The sequence below is a fragment of the Drosophila santomea genome, chromosome 2L, assembly GCF_016746245.2.
Source record: "Drosophila santomea strain STO CAGO 1482 chromosome 2L, Prin_Dsan_1.1, whole genome shotgun sequence".
Lineage (NCBI taxonomy): Eukaryota > Metazoa > Arthropoda > Insecta > Diptera > Drosophilidae > Drosophila > Drosophila santomea.
The window spans coordinates 23,258,453-23,282,816 of NC_053016.2; the positions used below are offsets into that span (position 1 = coordinate 23,258,453).

General features: G+C 41.8%; 2 pseudogenes; one reads left to right on the plus strand and one right to left on the minus strand.

Annotated features, from left to right (window-relative positions):
• Window positions 1-559: 559 nt before the first annotated feature.
• On the minus strand, window positions 560-10,307 carry LOC122756486 (annotated as a pseudogene).
• Window positions 10,308-11,662: 1,355 nt separating this feature from the next.
• Window positions 11,663-19,349, plus strand: LOC122756487 (annotated as a pseudogene).
• The last annotated feature ends 5,015 nt before the right edge of the window (window positions 19,350-24,364 follow it).

The following is a 24,364-nucleotide window of genomic DNA, read 5'->3' on the forward strand; positions in this document are numbered from 1 at the left end:
TTTTGGAGAATACAATCCTCGCAGTTTGTCCTATACGGAAAAAGAACAACTTCAACAAATTCTAGACGAATATTTAAAAATCGGAATAATGAACCCTCAGTCTTTCAACGTAAGTCTTCAAGCAAGGCAAATTTTGTGGGTCTTGCGTCATAATTTCGATGGTTTATAAAGGATTGTTCGACAATAGCAAAACTATTGTATGACGTTTTGAGAAAAGAGAAATCATTGATTTGAAAAAAACGAAATAAACTGTATTAATCGAGGCACCGGTATTAGCATTATATAATTACAAGGATGACAAAGAATTACATTGCGACGCGAGCGCTTTAGGATTTGGGGCAGTGCTTTTACAAAAAATTAACGATGGTATATTACATCATGTATTATATTTTTCTAAACGTACAGATGAGGCTAAAACATCATTTTGAACTCGTAACTTTGGCGGTTATTTCTGCTCTTCGTAGGTTTAGGATATATCTACAAGGAAAACACGTCAAGCTGGTAACCGACTGCATTGCCCTTAAGTTAACTAATAAAGAAGAACTTAATCCAAAGATATCTAGATGGGCTTTGGAAATGGAAAGCTATGATTTGGAAATATATCATAAAGCTGGGAATAAAATGAACCATGTTAATGCACTTAGCCGGTATAATAACATTCTAGTAGTAAAATCCAACATTTTTGAAGAGTGAAATGGAGTGGGCGGAGTTGTTGTCCAAGATAATTTGGCTTCTGACGTCGTTGTTGTTGCTGTTGCTGTTGCGTCTGCTGCTGATAATTTCCTCCAGAAATGAAAAGTCACGGGATCGACTTCAATTTCGCACTTTATTACAACACTTGTAAATTAAGACTAACTTAAACCTAACATTGGGAATACCGCGGGACCGCGGCGTGGTGAATACCTTGCGGGAAGGAGGGAGAGCGAGAGGAAAGAAGGAGAGCGCGAGGAGAGAAGGAGAGCGCGAGCAGCGGTGCTTGCGAGCCGTGGAGGAGCTTTGAGTACAAGCATTGGCCGCTTACACTGCCGCTCAACTGTTTGCGCCCTTCCAGGTACTCCTGGATCACGCTGTCATATTGCTCTTTTAAGGGAAAGTCTCTTTTTAAACGATTTTCGTTTCTAAGAAACTGAGCTAACGCAATGGATCTTGAATATCCTAAATCGGATCCGGTATTCTCGGGGTCCCGGAACGGGAGCGTCACCACGTACCTCCCGCTTGCGTCTTTTGTTGTTGTTTGGAGGAAGTTCCTTTCACAATAGGAGTCCGACTCTTTTACCATCTTTACTGGTAGATCCTCCACCTCCCAGAACTTGCTGAGAAGCGTGTCGAGCGAATCAGGGTCGCCTATTTGGTGCACCTGGGTCGTGAAGGATGCGACCCGTTTCGGCTTACCCTTGGAAATCGGCCCCGTTAGCACCCACCCGAAAATAGTTTCTTGGCCCAGGAGCGAGCCGCAAATATTTTGTTGGGTGCCATCCATCATTATGGATGGTAAGAAGCTCCTGCGGGATATCCACCCGAAGGATGATAACTGGCACCGGCTGGCGCCTGACCCGTGGGATAGTAGCTGGCTCCGTGGGGCACTTGACCCGCTGGGTGGTGAAAAGTCACGGGATCGACGTCAATTTCGCACTTTATTACAACACTTGTAAATTAAGACTAACTTAAACCTAACATTGGGAATACCGCGGGACCGCGGCGTGGTGAATACCTTGCGGGAAGGAGGGAGAGCGAGAGGAGAGAAGGAGAGCGCGAGCAGCGGTGCTTGCGAGCCGTGGAGGAGCTTTGAGTACAAGCATTGGCCGCTTACACTGCCGCTCAACTGTTTTCGCCCTTCTGGCGTGAACAAAGAGAATTAAATCATTTGTCAAGGGAGAAACTTAAAGATATAAAAATGAAAAACTCTTTTAGAAAGGACAGAACTTAAGTTATTTGAGATGAGTAATGGCTAAGTTTACAGAAAAAAAAAATGATAATAGGATATTTTTATCAGGTGATATATATGTAAGTACCAGAACGAAGTAGGGCACATAGGAAGGGATAAAATTATGGACATTATTTTAAAAAGTTATTGTTTTCCAAATTTAAAGGGAAAATGGACAACACATATAGAAAATTGTTTAAAATGTGTCCCTCTCTCTCCAAAATCAGGAAAAGAAGAAGGCTTTTTATATAGTATTTCCAAGAGAAACAAACCGTACGAGTTGGTGCACATAGACCGTCCAGTAGATTGATCAAGGATTAAAATGAGTAAAAAGCCTATTTTCGTTGTGGTTGATGGATTTACAAAGACTCTAAGTCATTAACTACTAAAGAAGTACTATTGGCATTAATAGATGATTTGCGTGCTTACAGTAGACCAAAATGTATAGTTTTAGACCGTGGTAGCAGTTTTACGTCAAAAGATTTTGAAGAATATAATGTAAACATATTCTGATAGCCACGGGTTCACCGCAAGCCAATGGTCAAGTGGAACAGAAAGGGAAGATTGTTGATGAACTTAAAGAAAAGCTAGATTACATTATTGAAGATTCAAAGTCAGATAGTGTGGCACAAATAAGTGGTGGCAAACCAAAAACAAGTTCAGGATTGTAATGAAAAGATGAAAGAAAGTATAAAAAAGGAGACTATGGAATGGTGAAGAATATGATTGCAAAGGTTATGCGCAATGACAGATTTGTTTTAAAGAATGTGGAAGGACTTCAATTAGCTCGTAGTCCTTATATAGGTGTTTGGAGTGCGCAAAATTTTGGACATGGGATTAAGAAAGAAACAAGAGAGAACGCTATAGTCGAGTTCCCCGACTATCTGATACCCGTTACTAGCTAGTGAAAGTGCGGAGGAGGTCTTCAACACTGACAGTTTTTGGCGGTTTGTGGGCGTTAGAGTCTGCATGCTGAATCTCAACTTTCTAGCATTTATAGTTCCTGAGATCTCGACGTTCATACGGACGGACAGACAGACGGACGGACAGACGGACATGGCCAGATCGACTCGGCTATTGATCCTGATCAAGAATATATATACTTTATATGGTCGGAAACGCTACCTTCTGCCTGTTACATACTTTTCAATTAATCTAGTATACCCTTTTACTCCACGAGTAACAAATCTTTATGGATCAGGGTATCATTGTAGTAGGATAAACATATAGATGTAATTAAGTATAATTATACATATAAATATGTAACATAAGTAAGCACAGGAATGTACAATATAACGTATGAGTGTTTATACCCGTTACTCGTAGAGTAAAAGGGTATACTAGATTCGTTGAAAAGTATGTAACAGGCAGAAGGAAGCGTTTCCGACCATATAAAGTATATATATTCTTGATCAGGATCAGTAGCCGAGTCGATCTGGCCATGTCCGTCTGTCCGTCCGTCTGTCTGTCCGTCTGTCCGTCTGTCCGTCTGTCCGTATGAACGTCGAGATCTCAGGAACTACAAAAGCTAGAAAGTTGAGATTAAGTATACAGACTCCAGGGACATAGACGCAGCGCAAGTTTGTCGATTCATGTTGCCACGCCCACTCTAACGCCCACAAACCGCCCAAAACTGCCACGCCCACACTTTTGAAAAATGTTTTGATATTTTTTCATTTTTGTATTGGTCTTGTAAATTTCTATCGATTTGCAAAAAAACTTTTTGCCACGCCCACTCTAACGCCCACAAACTGCCCAAAGCTGCTACGCCCACACTTTTGAAAAATGTTTTGATATTTTTTCATTTTTGTAATGGTCTTGTAAATTTCTATCGATTTGCTAAAAAACTTTTTGACGCGCCCACTCTAACGCCCACAAACCGCCCAAAGCTGCTACTCCCACACTTTTGAAAAATGTTTTGATATTTTTTCATTTTTGTATTAGTCTTGTAAATTTCTATCGATTTGCCAAAAAAACTTTCTGCCACGCCCACTATAACGCCTACAAACCGCCAAAAACTGTCTTTAAGACTCTCCTTCTCCCTTCCACTAGCTGAGTAACGGGTATCAGATAGTCGGGGAACTCGACTATAGCGTTCTCTCTTGTTTAATATTTGTAAGCGCTTATCAATGATCAGCTGTGTTTATCGCACCCAACTTTAATTAGAGAATGTTAAAACTGACGATATGTAAAAGCTGACGATATGTTAGAACTGATGCAATGTAAAAACTGACGATATGTTAAAACTGACGCTATGTTAGGTGGACATTTGTGAATAAAGTTTTAAGATTTGTTGGTTCTTTTCTATTGTGATTGGCATAACTTGATGTTTGAAATCATAAAAAACCCTGGTAGTTAATTCTAGCTGTTCGGTCAAAAAAAGTATCTACATGTTTTTTTTTTGTCACTGAGTGGAGGTTTTGTATCTGTCAACACATTGAAACTAACTCTGTACTCTTGAAAGTAGGATCCAAAATATGATTAAAATCAGTTCAGTATTTTAGAAGTTACACGTGTTTAAAGTTTAACCTTTTTTGGGTTGGTTTGCACGTGCAAGCATACCTGTTTTACCGAAGTACTAATTTTCACCTATTTTTTAACTTTGATGGAAAACAAAAAATTACCGGATTTTAGGTTTGGCGTATGAGCTGTTGTTCTTGAATATGTTCTTTATCATAATCAAAAGAGATCGGGACCTCCGACATCCTACCACGAATTTCCCAGGCAAAAAATACTTTCAACTCAACGTAAAAAACGCGCGGCTTAGTGCAAATTCTACTACAAGCGCAGTCGCTGCGCATTACGAATTGTTTTCTAAGCGTATGCTGCCACACACAACACTAATTTAAAAAAGACGATCGCAAACAAAATTTCTGCAGCGGTTATTGTTTACAATATTCCCCTATCCACGTGAACCGTTACACTCGGAAATCCGAACATACGTTTACGTGCATGCTCGCCGCAGTGATTAGTTCCGTGTTTAAATTTTATTTATTCAAATCGTTACACTCGCATATCTGAGCATACGCGTACTTATGCTGAACGCCGTAGTGATAAGTTTTGTGTTTTGGTACATATTTATTTTTTTTATATTTTCCAACATTTTCAGCATTCTGATGCCACATATTAACCCAAACACACACTTGCACTTTATTAATACACTTAATAATTTTCACATTGCCGGGCTTCGACAGCTGCTCGGGCTCCAGTTAGCGCGACCCGGTTGGTCACGCCTTAGCCGATCCAATTGGCTCAACACTTTACCTAGTCGCAAATTGCATGATGATTTGATATTCCATTTTCGAGTTATTCGAAGTTTTCGTCCTTGTTGGTTTTTTCTATTCAATGCAATATTAAAATTCTTAATTTGAAAGTGAACAATGTTTCTCGATTAACTCTGCTTGCCGTTGCAGACTGGAATGCACAAAATTCCTCCGGCCAAGTTTAAATGAAGCCAATGCAACGACGCTCTGCGTCTAGCGTCTAGCCTGTGGAAGCGTGCTGCATCAGCAACGGCCAGTCGGCCCGAGTAAAAAGCTGAGTGGCACGACGGATGTTGCGAAACGGGCTCAGCGACGGCTGACCTAAAACAACAACAGCGGGCGCAACCCAACGCTGGCAGCGAAGTGTACGTTGGCTCGTCATTTGACACCGCGCATGGTTGACTTTTCTTGGGCTGGCGTGATTGACGCTGCACATTGTAGCGACTATCGGTTCGTCAAGTTATGTTGTCGATTCATTGGTGTTGTGGCCCGCATCAGCGGTGAGAGCCGGGAGCTGGTCGTTAACTTTTATATAGTGACATATTCACATATTTAGTACTGTTTGAAGATATAAAAATGTGCAGAGTGTGCACGTAATGTAATCAATCCACACTCAGAACAAGCTATGCCGAAAAAAAATAAACTCTTGTGAAAAATTTACCGGCCGTCGGTTATCCGACGCACTTAGACCATTAGAGGTCCATTGTGATACCGTGTATGTTTTCCCCTTTTGCCCGTCGAGGTTCGTGTGAATTTAGCAGTTTCCCCAGCCAGAGGCGTTGGTGAATTTTTGTATCCGATGTGGATCGGTGTCGGACAGGTCGGACGTGTCTATCAGGAATATGCTTCCTAATTTAGCAAGTCTTTTCGCTTGCAGTGCTGGACAGTGGCATAGTAGATGCTCTACCGTTTCTTCCATTTCTTCGTCCCTACAGCTACATCAGAAATCATTATACGGGGCATTTAGTCTTCTGGCATGCGTGCCTATCAACCAATGCCCTGTGATGACTCTCATAGCAGTGCTGAGGTTTGCTCTGGTCAATCTTAAAAGTTTTGACGTTCTTTTTGAGCTTATTTTTGGCCATATTTGGCGTGTTAGCCGACAGTGTGTGGTATTTTCCCATATTGTCTGTTTGTTACGGTTTAGGTTTTCTCCAAGTAGTAGTTTACAAGTGGCTAAAGGCATACTCATGCCCTCAATCTCTTGTATGAGTGGCGCGGTAGTGCCTTCTCGAGCTAATTCATCTGCGATGGAGTTGCCTTCTATGCCCCTGTGTCCGGGTACCCATATAAGGCTGATTACGATTTGTTGTCTCATCTCGTGTAAAGATGATCGGCAATTCGCTACTGTTTTCGAGTGACTTGAGATTGAGCCAATCGATTTGATAGCTGCTTGGCTGTCAAAAAATGTTTACATGTGAGTTTTCCGGTTTTAGTGATTTTAAGTGTTTTAGGGCCACCCTTATTGCTGCTACTTCAGCTTGGAAAACGCTGCAATGATCGGGGAGTCTGAACGAGATGCGTAGGCCTAGCTGTTCGGAGTAAACTCCTCCTCCTACTCTTTTCTGTAGTTTTGACCCGTCCGTATAGAAGCATATAGCATTCTGGGGGCCAGGTGTCCGTGAGTTCCAATCGTCCCTCTCTGGGATGATTGTGTTGAAAGGTGTTTGTATGTACTCCGTTGGAGTGCAGTAGTCTGTTCTGGAGAGAACTATTTGAATGTTTTTTAGGATACATGAGTGACCCGCTTCTTGTGGGTTCCACTGTTTGGTATCTCTAAGCCTGATGGCCGCTACTGAGCCTGTTCCATGCCAGCTAGTTCTGGGCTTGGGAGGTTGAGTATAGCATATGGGGTGGTGCGTAAAGCACTGCTGATGCAGAGTGCCGCCGCTCTATGCATTTTTGCTAGCATTTTTATGCTGGATTTCTTTTTCAGAGGCGGCCACCATACACATAGGGTGTCATGCCCCATTTGAGCCCTATTGCTTTCTTGCACGTGAAGAGTGCTATTGAAGCTTTTTTGTATCTGTCTGTGAGATTCAAGTTCCAGTTTAGTTTCCTGTCAAGTATTACGTACAGGTACCTTGCGCTGCTACTGAAGGAAAGTCTTTGATTGTTGAGGATAGGTGGGATTAAGTCTCGTATATTATACTTCTTAGTGAAGAGAACCAGCTCGGTCTTTGAGGGGTTAATTCCTAATCCGTTGTTTTTGGTCCAGCTGGACAAAACACTAAGTTTTTCGCTCATGAGATCGCATAGCGTTTGGGGGTATTTGCCTGTGAAGATGATAGCAACGTCATCCGCATAGGCTATTATCCTGCAGCCCCCCCTTCCATGTCGCATAGTATCGAGTTGACTGCTATGTTCCATAGAAGTGTGGAGAGGACGCCTCCTTGCGGAGTGCCTCTGCTGACGTGCCTAGTGAGGGTTGACGCGCCTAGTGAAGACATAACCCTTCTGCAGGTGAGCAGTTGGTTTATGAGTCCCACCAAGTGGCGGTCCACCCCAAGGATTGTCAGGGCTCCGGTAATCGCCGTTGGGATGATGTTGTTAAAAGCTCATTCTATGTCCAGGAAAGCTACCAGTGCATATTCCTTTTGGGACATTGATTTTTCTATCTTGGAGACGACAGAGTGTAGTGCTGTCTCTGTCGATTTACCCTTCTTGTAGGCGTGTTGCGTGTCTGTGATGAGACTAGGGCTGAGAGTTGATCTCAGATGCAGGCCGATGATTCTTTCAAGGGTCTTTAGTAGGAAGGATGACAGACTGATTGGTCTGAAGTCCTTGGGGGTCGTGTGTGATGGTTTCCCAGCTTTGGGGATGAAGACAATATGGGACTCTAGCCACAATTGTGGTAGGTGTCCAAGAAGTAGGGACCTTTTATAAATGTCAAGAAGCCAGTTTATGGCTATATCCCCCGTATATTGGATTTGTGCGGGTATGACTTTGTCTGTACCTGCAGATTTGTTCGGTTTAAGGCTGTGTGAGAGCTGTTTCCTGGGAAGTGAGTATCTAGAAGTAACTCCAGAGATTCCTCACTCGTGATGGTGCAGGAGCCATCTGCTCTTTGAAGGTAGCCTAGGGTTGTGGCCGATTTGGATAGAATTTTTCTAAGTCTGACTGCTTGAGTTGTATTTTTAATTTCTGAGCAGAAGAAATGCCACGAGGATCGCTTTGCTTTCCTGATGGTTTTTTTGTAGTTTGCAAGGGCTCTCTTGTAGGCGGTCCACAGGGCCTCCTCATTTCCTGCCTTGGCCCTGTTAAAAAGGGTTTTGCAGTCCGTTCGGAGGGGAGATAGTTCTGCTGACCACCAGGGAGGTTTTCTTCTTCTTTTGGGCTTGCTATTGGGGTAGGCCTTTTTTAGTGCATAGTTGCAGGTTTCTGTGAAAATTGAAACTAGTTCGTTTAGACTAGAAATTGTTTGTGGGTATGGAGAGGGATCCGTTGGGATTTTTTTCCTTAAAATATTTTTGTATTTTTGCCAGTCTGTTTTCCTTGGGTTTGTGAAAACTGCTGGTTTTGATGGGTTGATTGTGTGGGTCGTTTCTATATACCTGTGGTCCGAGAAAGAGTTCTTATCTAGCACCCTCCAATGAGTTACTGTCTCTAATAGTGGTTTAGTTACGAAAGTTAGGTTTATTACCTCTTTTCGGTTCTTAATGATAAAGGTGGGGTCATTACCTTTATTACATATGAAGAGATTTGAACTAAAGATAAAGTTAAAACAAGAGAGAACGCTATAGTCGAGTTCTCCGACTATCTGATACCCGTTACTCAGCTAGTGGAAGAGAGAAGGAGAGTCTTAAACGCAGTTTTTGGCGGTTTGTAGGCGTTATAGTGGGCGTGGCAGAAAGTTTTTTGGCAAATCGATAGAAATTTACAAGACCAATATAAAAATGACAAAATATCAAAACATTTTTCAAAAGTGTGGGCGTAGCAGCTTTGGGCGGTTTGAGGGCGTAAGAGTGGGCGTGGCAAAAAGTTTTTTGGTAAATCGATAGAAAATTACAAGACTAATACAAAAATGAAAAAATTTCAAAACATTTTTCAAAAGTGTGGGCGTGGCAGTTTTGGGCGGTTTGTGGGCGTTGGAGTGGGCGTGGCAACATGAATCGACAAACTTGCGCTGGTTCTATGTCCCTGGAGTCTGTATGCTTAATCTCAACTTTGTAGCTTTTGTAGTTCCTGAGATCTCGACGTTCATACGGACGGACAGACGGAAGGACAGACGGACACGGCCAGATCGACTCGGCTATTGATCCTGATCAAGAATATATATACTTTATATGGTCGGAAGCGCTCTTCTGCCTGTTACATACTTTTCAAAGAATCTAGTATACCCTTTTACTCTACGAGTAACGGGTATAAAGAGACTCACCGCGGTCGTTTGTGTCCGTACTTTCCTATTGTGTATGATGGGATTTAGCATCACAGCCTATTAGTTGGCCTATGTTTTGCTTTTCGCTGTCTTCTACCAGTCCCCTTACCAGCTCATCCAGCGGTTCTTGCCTTTCGTAGGCCATGTACGATGACAGCACTCGGAACGGAGATGGCTGACTCCACGGTGGCTGCCGCGTTATCTGCATCGCTGTAATTATGGAGCAGAAAAATGCTTAGGTGCTTTTTGGCTAAAATGCAGGCACTTACTTTACCTTCGCTGGTAGCTGTTAGTAGCTTATATTCCTTAGTCCCTAATCCTGAAACCTGTCGACTCCATCTTCAGCCAGATGGACTTCAAGAGCAGCGGAAGCTGCCTTACTGTGGTGGAGGTTTATCTGCAGAAGCCTCACGGACATCTGCTGTGGGCATCTCCACCACGGTTGTATCGGCTCCCTCTTCGTCCGATGTGTCTAGGTCCGTCATTGGACCCATGTTCGCAAGGCTGCGGAGGATTGAGGCATCGGTCGAGTAGCCGTCCTCGGTTTCCGATGCCTCGATCTCGGAGGCAATCTCCTCGATCACTCCTCCACTGCCTTCTTGATCCTCCTTGGCGGAGTCCGACTTATAGACCTTTATGGTCACTGAGCTAAACCCGAATTTAGCTCCCCGTAAGCGGCCTCAATGGGAGCTAGGGACTCCTTGTTTAGGATGAGGATGGCCTTGTGTTGCTCTGCTCCCATCATACACAATAGGAAAGTACGGACACAAACGACCGCGGTGAGTCTCTTTATACCCGTTACTCGTAGAGTAAAAGGGTATACTAGATTCTTTGAAAAGTATGTAACAGGCAGAAGAGCGCTTCCGACCATATAAAGTATATATATTCTTGATCAGGATCAATAGCCGAGTCGATCTGGCCGTGTCCGTCTGTCCTTCCGTCTGTCCGTCCGTATGAACGTCGAGATCTCAGGAACTACAAAAGCTACAAAGTTGAGATTAAGCATACAGACTCCAGGGACATAGAACCAGCGCAAGTTTGTCGATTCATGTTGCCACGCCCACTCCAACGCCCACAAACCGCCCAAAACTGCCACGCCCACACTTTTGAAAAATGTTTTGAAATTTTTTCATTTTTGTATTAGTCTTGTAATTTTCTATCGATTTACCAAAAAACTTTTTGCCACGCCCACTCTTACGCCCTCAAACCGCCCAAAGCTGCTACGCCCACACTTTTGAAAAATGTTTTGATATTTTGTCATTTTTATATTGGTCTTGTAAATTTCTATCGATTTGCCAAAAAACTTTCTGCCACGCCCACTATAACGCCTACAAACCGCCAAAAACTGCGTTTAAGACTCTCCTTCTCTCTTCCACTAGCTGAGTAACGGGTATCAGATAGTCGGAGAACTCGACTATAGCGTTCTCTCTTGTTTTAACTTTATCTTTAGTTCAAATCTCTTCATATGTAATAAAGGTAATGACCCCACCTTTATCATTAAGAACCGAAAAGAGGTAATAAACCTAACTTTCGTAACTAAACCACTATTAGAGACAGTAACTCATTGGAGGGTGCTAGATAAGAACTCTTTCTCGGACCACAGGTATATAGAAACGACCCACACAATCAACCCATCAAAACCAGCAGTTTTCACAAACCCAAGGAAAACAGACTGGCAAAAATACAAAAATATTTTAAGGAAAAAAATCCCAACGGATCCCTCTCCATACCCACAAACAATTTCTAGTCTAAACGAACTAGTTTCAATTTTCACAGAAACCTGCAACTATGCACTAAAAAAGGCCTACCCCAATAGCAAGCCCAAAAGAAGAAGAAAACCTCCCTGGTGGTCAGCAGAACTATTTCCCCTCCGAACGGACTGCAAAACCCTTTTTAACAGGGCCAAGGCAGGAAATGAGGAGGCCCTGTGGACCGCCTACAAGAGAGCCCTTGCAAACTACAAAAAAACCATCAGGAAAGCAAAGCGATCCTCGTGGCATTTCTTCTGCTCAGAAATTAAAAATACAACTCAAGCAGTAAGACTTAGAAAAATTCTATCCAAATCGGCCACAACCCTAGGCTACCTTCAAAGAGCAGATGGCTCCTGCACCATCACGAGTGAGGAATCTCTGGAGTTACTTCTAGATACTCACTTCCCAGGAAACAGCTCTCACACAGCCTTAAACCGAACAAATCTGCAGGTACAGACAAAGTCATACCCGCACAAATCCAATATACGGGGGATATAGCCATAAACTGGCTTCTTGACATTTATAAAAGGTCCCTACTTCTTGGACACCTACCACAATTGTGGCTAGAGTCCCATATTGTCTTCATCCCCAAAGCTGGGAAACCATCACACACGACCCCCAAGGACTTCAGACCAATCAGTCTGTCATCCTTCCTACTAAAGACCCTTGAAAGAATCATCGGCCTGCATCTGAGATCAACTCTCAGCCCTAGTCTCATCACAGACACGCAACACGCCTACAAGAAGGGTAAATCGACAGAGACAGCACTACACTCTGTCGTCTCCAAGATAGAAAAATCAATGTCCCAAAAGGAATATGCACTGGTAGCTTTCCTGGACATAGAATGAGCTTTTAACAACATCATCCCAACGGCGATTACCGGAGCCCTGACAATCCTTGGGGTGGACCGCCACTTGGTGGGACTCATAAACCAACTGCTCACCTGCAGAAGGGTTATGTCTTCACTAGGCGCGTCAACCCTCACTAGGCACGTCAGCAGAGGCACTCCGCAAGGAGGCGTCCTCTCCACACTTCTATGGAACATAGCAGTCAACTCGATACTATGCGACATGGAAGGGGGGGCTGCAGGATAATAGCCTATGCGGATGACGTTGCTATCATCTTCACAGGCAAATACCCCCAAACGCTATGCGATCTCATGAGCGAAAAACTTAGTGTTTTGTCCAGCTGGACCAAAAACAACGGATTAGGAATTAACCCCTCAAAGACCGAGCTGGTTCTCTTCACTAAGAAGTATAATATACGAGACTTAATCCCACCTATCCTCAACAATCAAAGACTTTCCTTCAGTAGCAGCGCAAGGTACCTGTACGTAATACTTGACAGGAAACTAAACTGGAACTTGAATCTCACAGACAGATACAAAAAAGCTTCAATAGCACTCTTCACGTGCAAGAAAGCAATAGGGCTCAAATGGGGCATGACACCCTATGTGTATGGTGGCCGCCTCTGAAAAAGAAATCCAGCATAAAAATGCTAGCAAAAATGCATAGAGCGGCGGCACTCTGCATCAGCAGTGCTTTACGCACCACCCCATATGCTATACTCAACCTCCCAAGCCCAGAACTAGCTGGCATGGAACAGGCTCAGTAGCGGCCATCAGGCTTAGAGATACCAAACAGTGGAACCCACAAGAAGCGGGTCACTCATGTATCCTAAAAAACATTCAAATAGTTCTCTCCAGAACAGACTACTGCACTCCAACGGAGTACATACAAACACCTTTCAACACAATCATCCCAGAGAGGGACGATTGGAACTCACGGACACCTGGCCCCCAGAATGCTATATGCTTCTATACGGACGGGTCAAAACTACAGAAAAGAGTAGGAGGAGGAGTTTACTCCGAACAGCTAGGCCTACGCATCTCGTTCAGACTCCCCGATCATTGCAGCGTTTTCCAAGCTGAAGTAGCAGCAATAAGGGTGGCCCTAAAACACTTAAAATCACTAAAACCGGAAAACTCACATGTAAACATTTTTTGACAGCCAAGCAGCTATCAAATCGATTGGCTCAATCTCAAGTCACTCGAAAACAGTAGCGAATTGCCGATCATCTTTACACGAGATGAGACAACAAATCGTAATCAGCCTTATATGGGTACCCGGACACAGGGGCATAGAAGGCAACTCCATCGCAGATGAATTAGCTCGAGAAGGCACTACCGCGCCACTCATACAAGAGATTGAGGGCATGAGTATGCCTTTAGCCACTTGTAAACTACTACTTGGAGAAAACCTAAACCGTAACAAACAGACAATATGGGAAAATACCACACACTGTCGGCTAACACGCCAAATATGGCCAAAAATAAGCTCAAAAAGAACGTCAAAACTTTTAAGATTGACCAGAGCAAACCTCAGCACTGCTATGAGAGTCATCACAGGGCATTGGTTGATAGGCACGCATGCCAGAAGACTAAATGCCCCGTATAATGATTTCTGATGTAGCTGTAGGGACGAAGAAATGGAAGAAACGGTAGAGCATCTACTATGCCACTGTCCAGCACTGCAAGCGAAAAGACTTGCTAAATTAGGAAGCATATTCCTGATAGACACGTCCGACCTGTCCGACACCGATCCACATCGGATACAAAAATTCACCAACGCCTCTGGCTGGGGAAACTGCTAAATTCACACGAACCTCGACGGGCAAAAGGGGAAAACATACACGGTATCACAATGGACCTCTAATGGTCTAAGTGCGTCGGATAACCGACGGCCGGTAAATTTTTCACAAGAGTTTATTTTTTTTCGGCATAGCTTGTTCTGAGTGTGGATTGATTACATTACGTGCACACTCTGCACATTTTTATATCTTCAAACAGTACTAAATATGTGAATATGTCACTATATAAAAGTTAACGACCAGCTCCCGGCTCTCACCGCTGATGCGGGCCACAACACCAATGAATCGACAACATAACTTGACGAACCGATAGTCGCTACAATGTGCAGCGTCAATCACGCCAGCCCAAGAAAAGTCAACCATGCGCGGTGTCAAATGACGAGCCAACGTACACTTCGCTGCCAGCGTTGGGTTGCGCCCGCTGTTGTTGTTTTAGGTCAGCCGTCGCTGAGCCCGTTTCGCAACATCCGTCGTGCCACTCAGCTTTTTACTCGGGCCGACTGGCCGTTGCTGATGCAGCACGCTTCCACAGGCTAGACGCTAGACGCAGAGCGTCGTTGCATTGGCTTCATTTAAACTTGGCCGGAGGAATTTTGTGCATTCCAGTCTGCAACGGCAAGCAGAGTTAATCGAGAAACATTGTTCACTTTCAAATTAAGAATTTTAATATTGCATTGAATAGAAAAAACCAACAAGGACGAAAACTTCGAATAACTCGAAAATGGAATATCAAATCATCATGCAATTTGCGACTAGGTAAAGTGTTGAGCCAATTGGATCGGCTAAGGCGTGACCAACCGGGTCGCGCTAACTGGAGCCCGAGCAGCTGTCGAAGCCCGGCAATGTGAAAATTATTAAGTGTATTAATAAAGTGCAAGTGTGTGTTTGGGTTAATATGTGGCATCAGAATGCTGAAAATGTTGGAAAATATAAAAAAAATAAATATGTACCAAAACACAAAACTTATCACTACGGCGTTCAGCATAAGTACGCGTATGCTCAGATATGCGAGTGTAACGATTTGAATAAATAAAATTTAAACACGGAACTAATCACTGCGGCGAGCATGCACGTAAACGTATGTTCGGATTTCCGAGTGTAACGGTTCACGTGGATAGGGGAATATTGTAAACAATAACCGCTGCAGAAATTTTGTTTGCGATCGTCTTTTTTAAATTAGTGTTGTGTGTGGCAGCATACGCTTAGAAAACAATTCGTAATGCGCAGCGACTGCGCTTGTAGTAGAATTTGCACTAAGCCGCGCGTTTTTTACGTTGAGTTGAAAGTATTTTTTGCCTGGGAAATTCGTGGTAGGATGTCGGAGGTCCCGATCTCTTTTGATTATGATAAAGAACATATTCAAGAACAACAGCTCATACGCCAAACCTAAAATCCGGTAATTTTTTGTTTTCCATCAAAGTTAAAAAATAGGTGAAAATTAGTACTTCGGTAAAACAGGTATGCTTGCACGTGCAAACCAACCCAAAAAAGGTTAAACTTTAAACACGTGTAACTTCTAAAATACTGAACTGATTTTAATCATATTTTGGATCCTACTTTCAAGAGTACAGAGTTAGTTTCAATGTGTTGACAGATACAAAACCTCCACTCAGTGACAAAAAAAAACATGTAGATACTTTTTTTGACCGAACAGCTAGAATTAACTACCAGGGTTTTTTATGATTTCAAACATCAAGTTATGCCAATCACAATAGAAAAGAACCAACAAATCTTAAAACTTTATTCACAAATGTCCACCTAACATAGCGTCAGTTTTAACATATCGTCAGTTTTTACATTGCATCAGTTCTAACATATCGTCAGCTTTTACATATCGTCAGTTTTAACATTCTCTAATTAAAGTTGGGTGCGATAAACACAGCTGATCATTGATAAGCGCTTACAAATATTAAACAAGAGAGAACGCTATAGTCGAGTTCCCCGACTATCTGATACCCGTTACTCAGCTAGTGGAAGGGAGAAGGAGAGTCTTAAAGACAGTTTTTGGCGGTTTGTAGGCGTTATAGTGGGCGTGGCAGAAAGTTTTTTTGGCAAATCGATAGAAATTTACAAGACTAATACAAAAATGAAAAAATATCAAAACATTTTTCAAAAGTGTGGGAGTAGCAGCTTTGGGCGGTTTGTGGGCGTTAGAGTGGGCGCGTCAAAAAGTTTTTTAGCAAATCGATAGAAATTTACAAGACCATTACAAAAATGAAAAAATATCAAAACATTTTTCAAAAGTGTGGGCGTAGCAGCTTTGGGCAGTTTGTGGGCGTTAGAGTGGGCGTGGCAAAAAGTTTTTTTGCAAATCGATAGAAATTTACAAGACCAATACAAAAATGAAAAAATATCAAAACATTTTTCAAAAGTGTGGGCGTGGCAGTTTTGGGCGGTTTGTGGGCGTTAGAGTGGGCGTGGCAACATGAATCGACAAACTTGCGCTGCGTCTATGTCCCTGGAGTCTGTATACTTAATCTCAACTTTCTAGCTTTTGTAGTTCCTGAGATCTCGACGTTCATACGGACAGACGGACAGACGGACAGACGGACAGACAGACGGACGGACAGACGGACATGGCCAGATCGACTCGGCTACTGATCCTGATCAAGAATATATATACTTTATATGGTCGGAAACGCTTCCTTCTGCCTGTTACATACTTTTCAACGAATCTAGTATACCCTTTTACTCTACGAGTAACGGGTATAAACACTCATACGTTATATTGTACATTCCTGTGCTTACTTATGTTACATATTTATATGTATAATTATACTTAATTACATCTATATGTTTATCCTACTACAATGATACCCTGATCCATAAAGATTTGTTACTCGTGGAGTAAAAGGGTATACTAGATTAATTGAAAAGTATGTAACAGGCAGAAGGTAGCGTTTCCGACCATATAAAGTATATATATTCTTGATCAGGATCAATAGCCGAGTCGATCTGGCCATGTCCGTCTGTCCGTCCGTCTGTCTGTCCGTCCGTATGAACGTCGAGATCTCAGGAACTATAAATGCTAGAAAGTTGAGATTCAGCATGCAGACTCTAACGCCCACAAACCGCCAAAAACTGTCAGTGTTGAAGACCTCCTCCGCACTTTCACTAGCTAGTAACGGGTATCAGATAGTCGGGGAACTCGACTATAGCGTTCTCTCTTGTTTCTTTCTTAATCCCATGTCCAAAATTTTGCGCACTCCAAACACCTATATAAGGACTACGAGCTAATTGAAGTCCTTCCACATTCTTTAAAACAAATCTGTCATTGCGCATAACCTTTGCAATCATATTCTTCACCATTCCATAGTCTCCTTTTTTATACTTTCTTTCATCTTTTCATTACAATCCTGAACTTGTTTTTGGTTTGCCACCACTTATTTGTGCCACACTATCTGACTTTGAATCTTCAATAATGTAATCTAGCTTTTCTTTAAGTTCATCAACAATCTTCCCTTTCTGTTCCACTTGACCATTGGCTTGCGGTGAACCCGTGGCTATCAGAATATGTTTACATTATATTCTTCAAAATCTTTTGACGTAAAACTGCTACCACGGTCTAAAACTATACATTTTGGTCTACTGTAAGCACGCAAATCATCTATTAATGCCAATAGTACTTCTTTAGTAGTTAATGACTTAGAGTCTTTGTAAATCCATCAACCACAACGAAAATAGGCTTTTTACTCATTTTAATCCTTGATCAATCTACTGGACGGTCTATGTGCACCAACTCGTACGGTTTGTTTCTCTTGGAAATACTATATAAAAAGCCTTCTTCTTTTCCTGATTTTGGAGAGAGAGGGACACATTTTAAACAATTTTCTATATGTGTTGTCCATTTTCCCTTTAAATTTGGAAAACAATAACTTTTTAAAATAATGTCCATAATTTTATCCCTTCCTATGTGCCCTACTTCGTTCTGGTACTTACATATATATCACCTGATAAAAATATCCTATTATCATTTTTTTTTTCTGTAAACTTAGCCATTACTCATCTCAAATAACTTAAGTTCTGTCCTTTCTAAAAGAGTTTTTCATTTTTATATCTTTAAGTTTCTCCCTTGACAAATGATTTAATTCTCTTTGTTCACGCCAGAAGGGCGAAAACAGTTGAGCGGCAGTGTAAGCGGCCAATGCTTGTACTCAAAGCTCCTCCACGGCTCGCAAGCACCGCTGCTCGCGCTCTCCTTCTCTCCTCTCGCTCTCCCTCCTTCCCGCAAGGTATTCACCACGCCGCGGTCCCGCGGTATTCCCAATGTTAGGTTTAAGTTAGTCTTAATTTACAAGTGTTGTAATAAAGTGCGAAATTGACGTCGATCCCGTGACTTTTCACCACCCAGCGGGTCAAGTGCCCCACGGAGCCAGCTACTATCCCACGGGTCAGGCGCCAGCCGGTGCCAGTTATCATCCTTCGGGTGGATATCCCGCAGGAGCTTCTTACCATCCATAATGATGGATGGCACCCAACAAAATATTTGCGGCTCGCTCCTGGGCCAAGAAACTATTTTCGGGTGGGTGCTAACGGGGCCGATTTCCAAGGGTAAGCCGAAACGGGTCGCATCCTTCACGACCCAGGTGCACCAAATAGGCGACCCTGATTCGCTCGACACGCTTCTCAGCAAGTTCTGGGAGGTGGAGGATCTACCAGTAAAGATGGTAAAAGAGTCGGACTCCTATTGTGAAAGGAACTTCCTCCAAACAACAACAAAAGACGCAAGCGGGAGGTACGTGGTGACGCTCCCGTTCCGGGACCCCGAGAATACCGGATCCGATTTAGGATATTCAAGATCCATTGCGTTAGCTCAGTTTCTTAGAAACGAAAATCGTTTAAAAAGAGACTTTCCCTTAAAAGAGCAATATGACAGCGTGATCCAGGAGTACCTGGAAGGGCGCAAACAGTTGAGCGGCAGTGTAAGCGGCCAATGCTTGTACTCAAAGCTCCTCCACGGCTCGCAAGCACCGCTGCTCGCGCTCTCCTTCTCTCCTCGCGCTCTCCTTCTTTCCTCTCGCTCTCCCTCCTTCCCGCAAGGTATTCACCACGCCGCGGTCCCGCGGTATTCCCAATGTTAGGTTTAAGTTAGTCTTAATTTACAAGTGTTGTAATAAAGTGCGAAATTGAAGTCGATCCCGTGACTTTTCATTTCTGGAGGAAATTATCAGCAGCAGACGCAACAGCAACAGCAACAACAACGACGTCAGAAGCCAAATTATCTTGGACAACAACTCCGCCCACTCCATTTCACTCTTCAAAAATGTTGGATTTTACTACTAGAATGTTATTATACCGGCTAAGTGCATTAACATGGTTCATTTTATTCCCAGCTTTATGATATATTTCCAAATCATAGCTTTCCATTTCCAAAGCCCATCTAGATATCTTTGGATTAAGTTCTTCTTTATTAGTTAACTTAAGGGCAATGCAGTCGGTTACCAGCTTGACGTGTTTTCCTTGTAGATATATCCTAAACCTACGAAGAGCAGAAATAACCGCCAAAGTTACGAGTTCAAAATGATGTTTTAGCCTCATCTGTACGTTTAGAAAAATATAATACATGATGTAATATACCATCGTTAATTTTTTGTAAAAGCACTGCACCAAATCCTAAAGCGCTCGCGTCGCAATGTAATTCTTTGTCATCCTTGTAATTATATAATGCTAATACCGGTGCCTCGATTAATACAGTTTATTTCGTTTTTTTCAAATCAATGATTTCTCTTTTCTCAAAACGTCATACAATAGTTTTGCTATTGTCGAACAATCCTTTATAAACCATCGAAATTATGACGCAAGACCCACAAAATTTGCCTTGCTTGAAGACTTACGTTGAAAGACTGAGGGTTCATTATTCCGATTTTTAAATATTCGTCTAGAATTTGTTGAAGTTGTTCTTTTTCCGTATAGGACAAACTGCGAGGATTGTATTCTCCAAAAGCAAAGCTTCATTTCCGTTCTTGTGATCGGATTTTAAGGCCTAACTGCACTTACATAATTTATTTTAACTATCTTTAAAAACGGGCATTGTGTCTGTTAAGAAATACTCTTTTTTTTTTTTTTTACGCGCGAGTCCCACGGCTACACCTCCCGCCCAACCGACCGAGGGGCGCTGCCGTGTATCGTACGGCTCGAAACGCGGGAAGATAGACGCGATATAGAAGACAGTAAAGGACGAGGAAATATATGTATGCTAGTAGTAATATCTAAGGATTCGTTAAGTACGTTAGTAATGTTCGCTTTAAAAACGGCAGAGAGTCAGAATTAGAGATAATAGGATAGAATCTATTATAGTCAGAACATAATACTCTGTTGGGATCATGCAACTCATAATTAGATCTACAATGATTTAAAATTAGAGGTAAGTAATTTCTAGTAAATCTGCTTGGAACAGTGAAGTTTAGCCGACTAACCAAGTCGGGACTATCCACTTCACCACGAATAAGGTTAAAAATAAAGACAGTTCCAAGCATCGTTCTACGGTTAGCTAAGGAGGGTAAGTTAATTAACATTAGTCTACTGAAATAAGGAGGTAATGTAAGGTTTGTCATTCCAATTAAGGCAACGTAAGGCAAAAAGTAAGAAGTTCTTTTGAAAAGATCCAATTCGGTCCGAGTAAACTTCATATTGTGGACTCCAAACAGGTGATCCATACTCAAGGATCGGACGGACTAGAGAAATAAATAATGTTTTGGTCATGTAAGGATCATCAAATTCCTTTGACCACCGTTTTATAAAACCAAGCACACCCCTGGCCTTATTGACAATAGACGAAATATGGTCTGAAAATTTAAGTTTAGGGTCCAGAAGAACACCAAGATCATCAACATGTGTTATTCTGTCCAAAGAGCACCCACTTAAAGTGTAAGTTGCGTGCATTGAGTTGGCACGACAAAAGGTCATAACTTTACACTTAGAGCCATTTAAGTTTAATACGTTATCACGGCACCAGGTTTGAAAGCAATCTAGATCGGATTGTAAGTCCAAATGGCGAGAAATGTCCTTATATTGCAAGCATAATTTTACATCATCAGCGTACATTTGTACACGCGAATGATTTATTATTAAGGCAAGGTCGTTAATAAATAAGGTAAAAAGGAGCGGACCTAGGTGGCTCCCTTGTGGGACGCCGGATGTGACTCGGAGAATACAAGAAAGAGAATTTTTAAAGAGGACCCGTTGCGTCCTGCCATTTAGATAACTTAGAATCCAATTTAGGAGATCAACAGGGAAACCTAATAAATCAAGTTTTTTTATTAAAAGTGAATGATTAACAGAGTCGAATGCTTTACTGAAATCCGTATCTGTTTGAAGATTATTTTTGAAACCCTGTACTACAAAGGAGGTTAGCTCCAGAAGGTTAGTAGTTGTTGATCTGCGTTTCATGAACCCATGCTGACATGGTGAAATAATTGACCTACAAAGGTGCTCCAAATGAGGAGTGATAACGTTTTCAAAAAGCTTAGGGATAGCAGACAATTTGGAGATTCCTCTGTAATTGCTTGCATCCGATTTGCTACCTTTTTTATGGAGAGGGATCACAAAGGACTCCTTTCATATTTGGGGGAACTGAGTAGATTCCAAAGATAATTTTAACAGTTTTAGTAGAGGTTTGCACAAGGCTTCCGCACAGAATCTAAGCACACAGCCAGGAATTCCGTCGGGACCTGGCGAATAGACAGGCTTAACTCGCTGAAGATCATAAAGCAGTGAGCTTTCGTTTAAAGTGGGACAGAATATTAAATTTGACTTTGATACCGCGTAAGAGTAAGGTCGTTCGGAATGAGGTAACGTAGAATATGTGGTTTGAAAAAACTTGGCAAATAGATCGGCTATTGCCTGATCCGATGTTACCAAAGTATTTTCAAAAAATAGCGAGGAAGGGTAACTAGTTGTTTTGCGCTTAGTGTTAACGAAATTATAAAACTGTTTGGGATCCTGTGCGAACTGGAACTTACAACGGTTTAAATAATTCTTATAACACTGAGCATTAAGCACGGTAAAATTTAACCGAGCACTTACATATTTAGAAAATATAGATTGAGAACCGGTATTTTTTAATTTTATATAAAGTCTGGACTTAACATTTCTTAGATGTGTCAACTCTTTATTAAACCAAGGAGGTTTGTTAGAGGTAGACGGATAGTACATCGGAACACAAGAGTTGAAGAATGATTTAATTGCATTATAAAAAATATCTATGGCATCGCCCATTATGTTGCAAGAATATAGATCGGACCAATTAAAGCCAGATATAAAAAGATTTAGCCTCTGAAAGTTTGCCTTACGAAAACAATGAATTCGTTTGGTTGACTTTTCTGGCCTCTCTTTTATTACGGTACCTGTGTCGATTGTCACCTAGAAAGTTGGATGGTATGGATCTTCAGGTTGACTAAGAGGTGCTACTCTAGTCAGAAACACACTTTCAGGACTTGAAACAAAACATAGATCCAATAAACGACCAAGAGAATTTCGAATATAATTAACTTGCGACAACGATATGTCAAGCAAGCCGTCAATAAAGTCATGCTGTGCTATAGGCAGGAGAATATTCGACTGTTCCTCTGTGGACCACTTAGTGCCTGGTATATTAAAGTCACCTAGGACAAATAGTTGGTCCCTATCGGTCAGTCTGTTTGTAACGGATTGGATAGCGGACAAATGGTTAATATATTCAGGAAATTCAGAAGACGGCGGAATGTACGAGCACGTAATATAAACATAGCTATCAGAAAATGATAGCTTTACGCATAAGAATTCTAAGTTACTCCATGGGCTTTATCATCGGGTTGATAAGTATCGAAAAAAAGATAGCCATTTATTTGAAAGTTGTTGTGATATAAGCATTTGTATCATGAGGTTTTTTTTCTTGGTGTGTATCATGGCTTCTATTTTCGTTTCATTTTATTTTGAGGGCTGATGATTTTGATCCTTGCCAGACTCGGTGTACGTTCATAGACATATTCGGTTGCTTGTTTTTGTAGTTTGGGCTGAGGGCAGCTGTCCAGTTTTAAGGCATTTGCAAACGGCTTTTTAGTGTTAAAGGGGACGGACCTGGAAGCAGTTAATAGAACAGTGTGAAAAGATTTCTGGATAGAATGTTGGATGGGGCATTCCTTGTTGGGTCTTTAATGTAGTGGTTTGTAGCTGGAGACAACTTTTCAGCTCCTTGTAAATTGCGCTACTGTGATTCTGCGATACAAAAGAAACTGTAGCTTGTAGATTGGATAAATCTCGTTTCTTTTTAGGTGCTTGGCTTTGGGTCAAAGCTCAACATAAAAAAGTGGTCGCGGCTTCTTGACTTTGTTCAGAATGTTAAAAACTGATTTAGCGGAAAGTCCCTTTTCCTGTAGCGCCTCTGTAGACCCCTGCTGCTTTTAAGCTGGTAGGTGTAATTATTTGTTTTTGTCGTTCAGATACTTCGTGAGCTCTCTGTAGTTGTCCTTGTATTTGTTTTGACTTAAATTTCGTGGATTGTGCTCTTACTAGTGGGGTTATGTTTGTTTATTTCAATGAGGTCAAACAAATAATTCACTAGAGCGCTGGAGCTTTTCTCACGGATACAAATTGGAGGAGGCTTTGTCTTTTTTTGCAAATTCTGATGGCTCTGACAGTTTAAAGCTTAGATATTCATGAATAATGGCCGTATATTTTTCTCTGAGGCGAGGCTGCCGCTCTAGTTTGTAGACTTCGATATAAATGGCAAATCAACAGAGTTTTCACTTGTAGGTGGTAATCGGGTGTATGTGTCAACAAAATGCCTCTCTTCCTTGGTTATAGCGCAAACTGGCCCATTGCAGCTTTCTTGGCTCCCAGAAACGGCGAACGACCTCATCCAGACTATCATCACTTTGATTATTTAACAGACAATTGGCAGTCAAAGTAGAGGTATTAATTATTAGTTTTTTGAAGAAGTGGAAGTCCAGGAACGAGTTTGATCTGTCCGGCGCATAACAAATCACAAAATCACCGTTCCAAGACTGGGGTGAACAGATCCTTGGCTTTCAAGTCAACAGCCGTGCTAGCTGTAATCTACAGTTAATCCAAATCAGTGGTGTATAAAATAATTGGTCAACTAGGAACCTAATGAAATCAAAAGGGGGATTTGATCAAACAATTATGATGACAAACAGATTGTTGATGACAATCGATCATTTGAGTACATTATCTCAAGAAGGGGTCCAAACAAACGCACCTTCAATTAATAAAAAATGCCAGCTAAGAGATATGGATACCATATTTTGACTTCCGTTCAACAAATTTCTTTAACCGGTCAATGCTGTCGTAGAGTTTATTCAATGCAAATCGATGTTCTTACACATTTTTTAAGAATTTTAATGACGAGTTCTGAAACCAGATTGTTTTGGCACACAATATAACCGTTACTTATAGAATA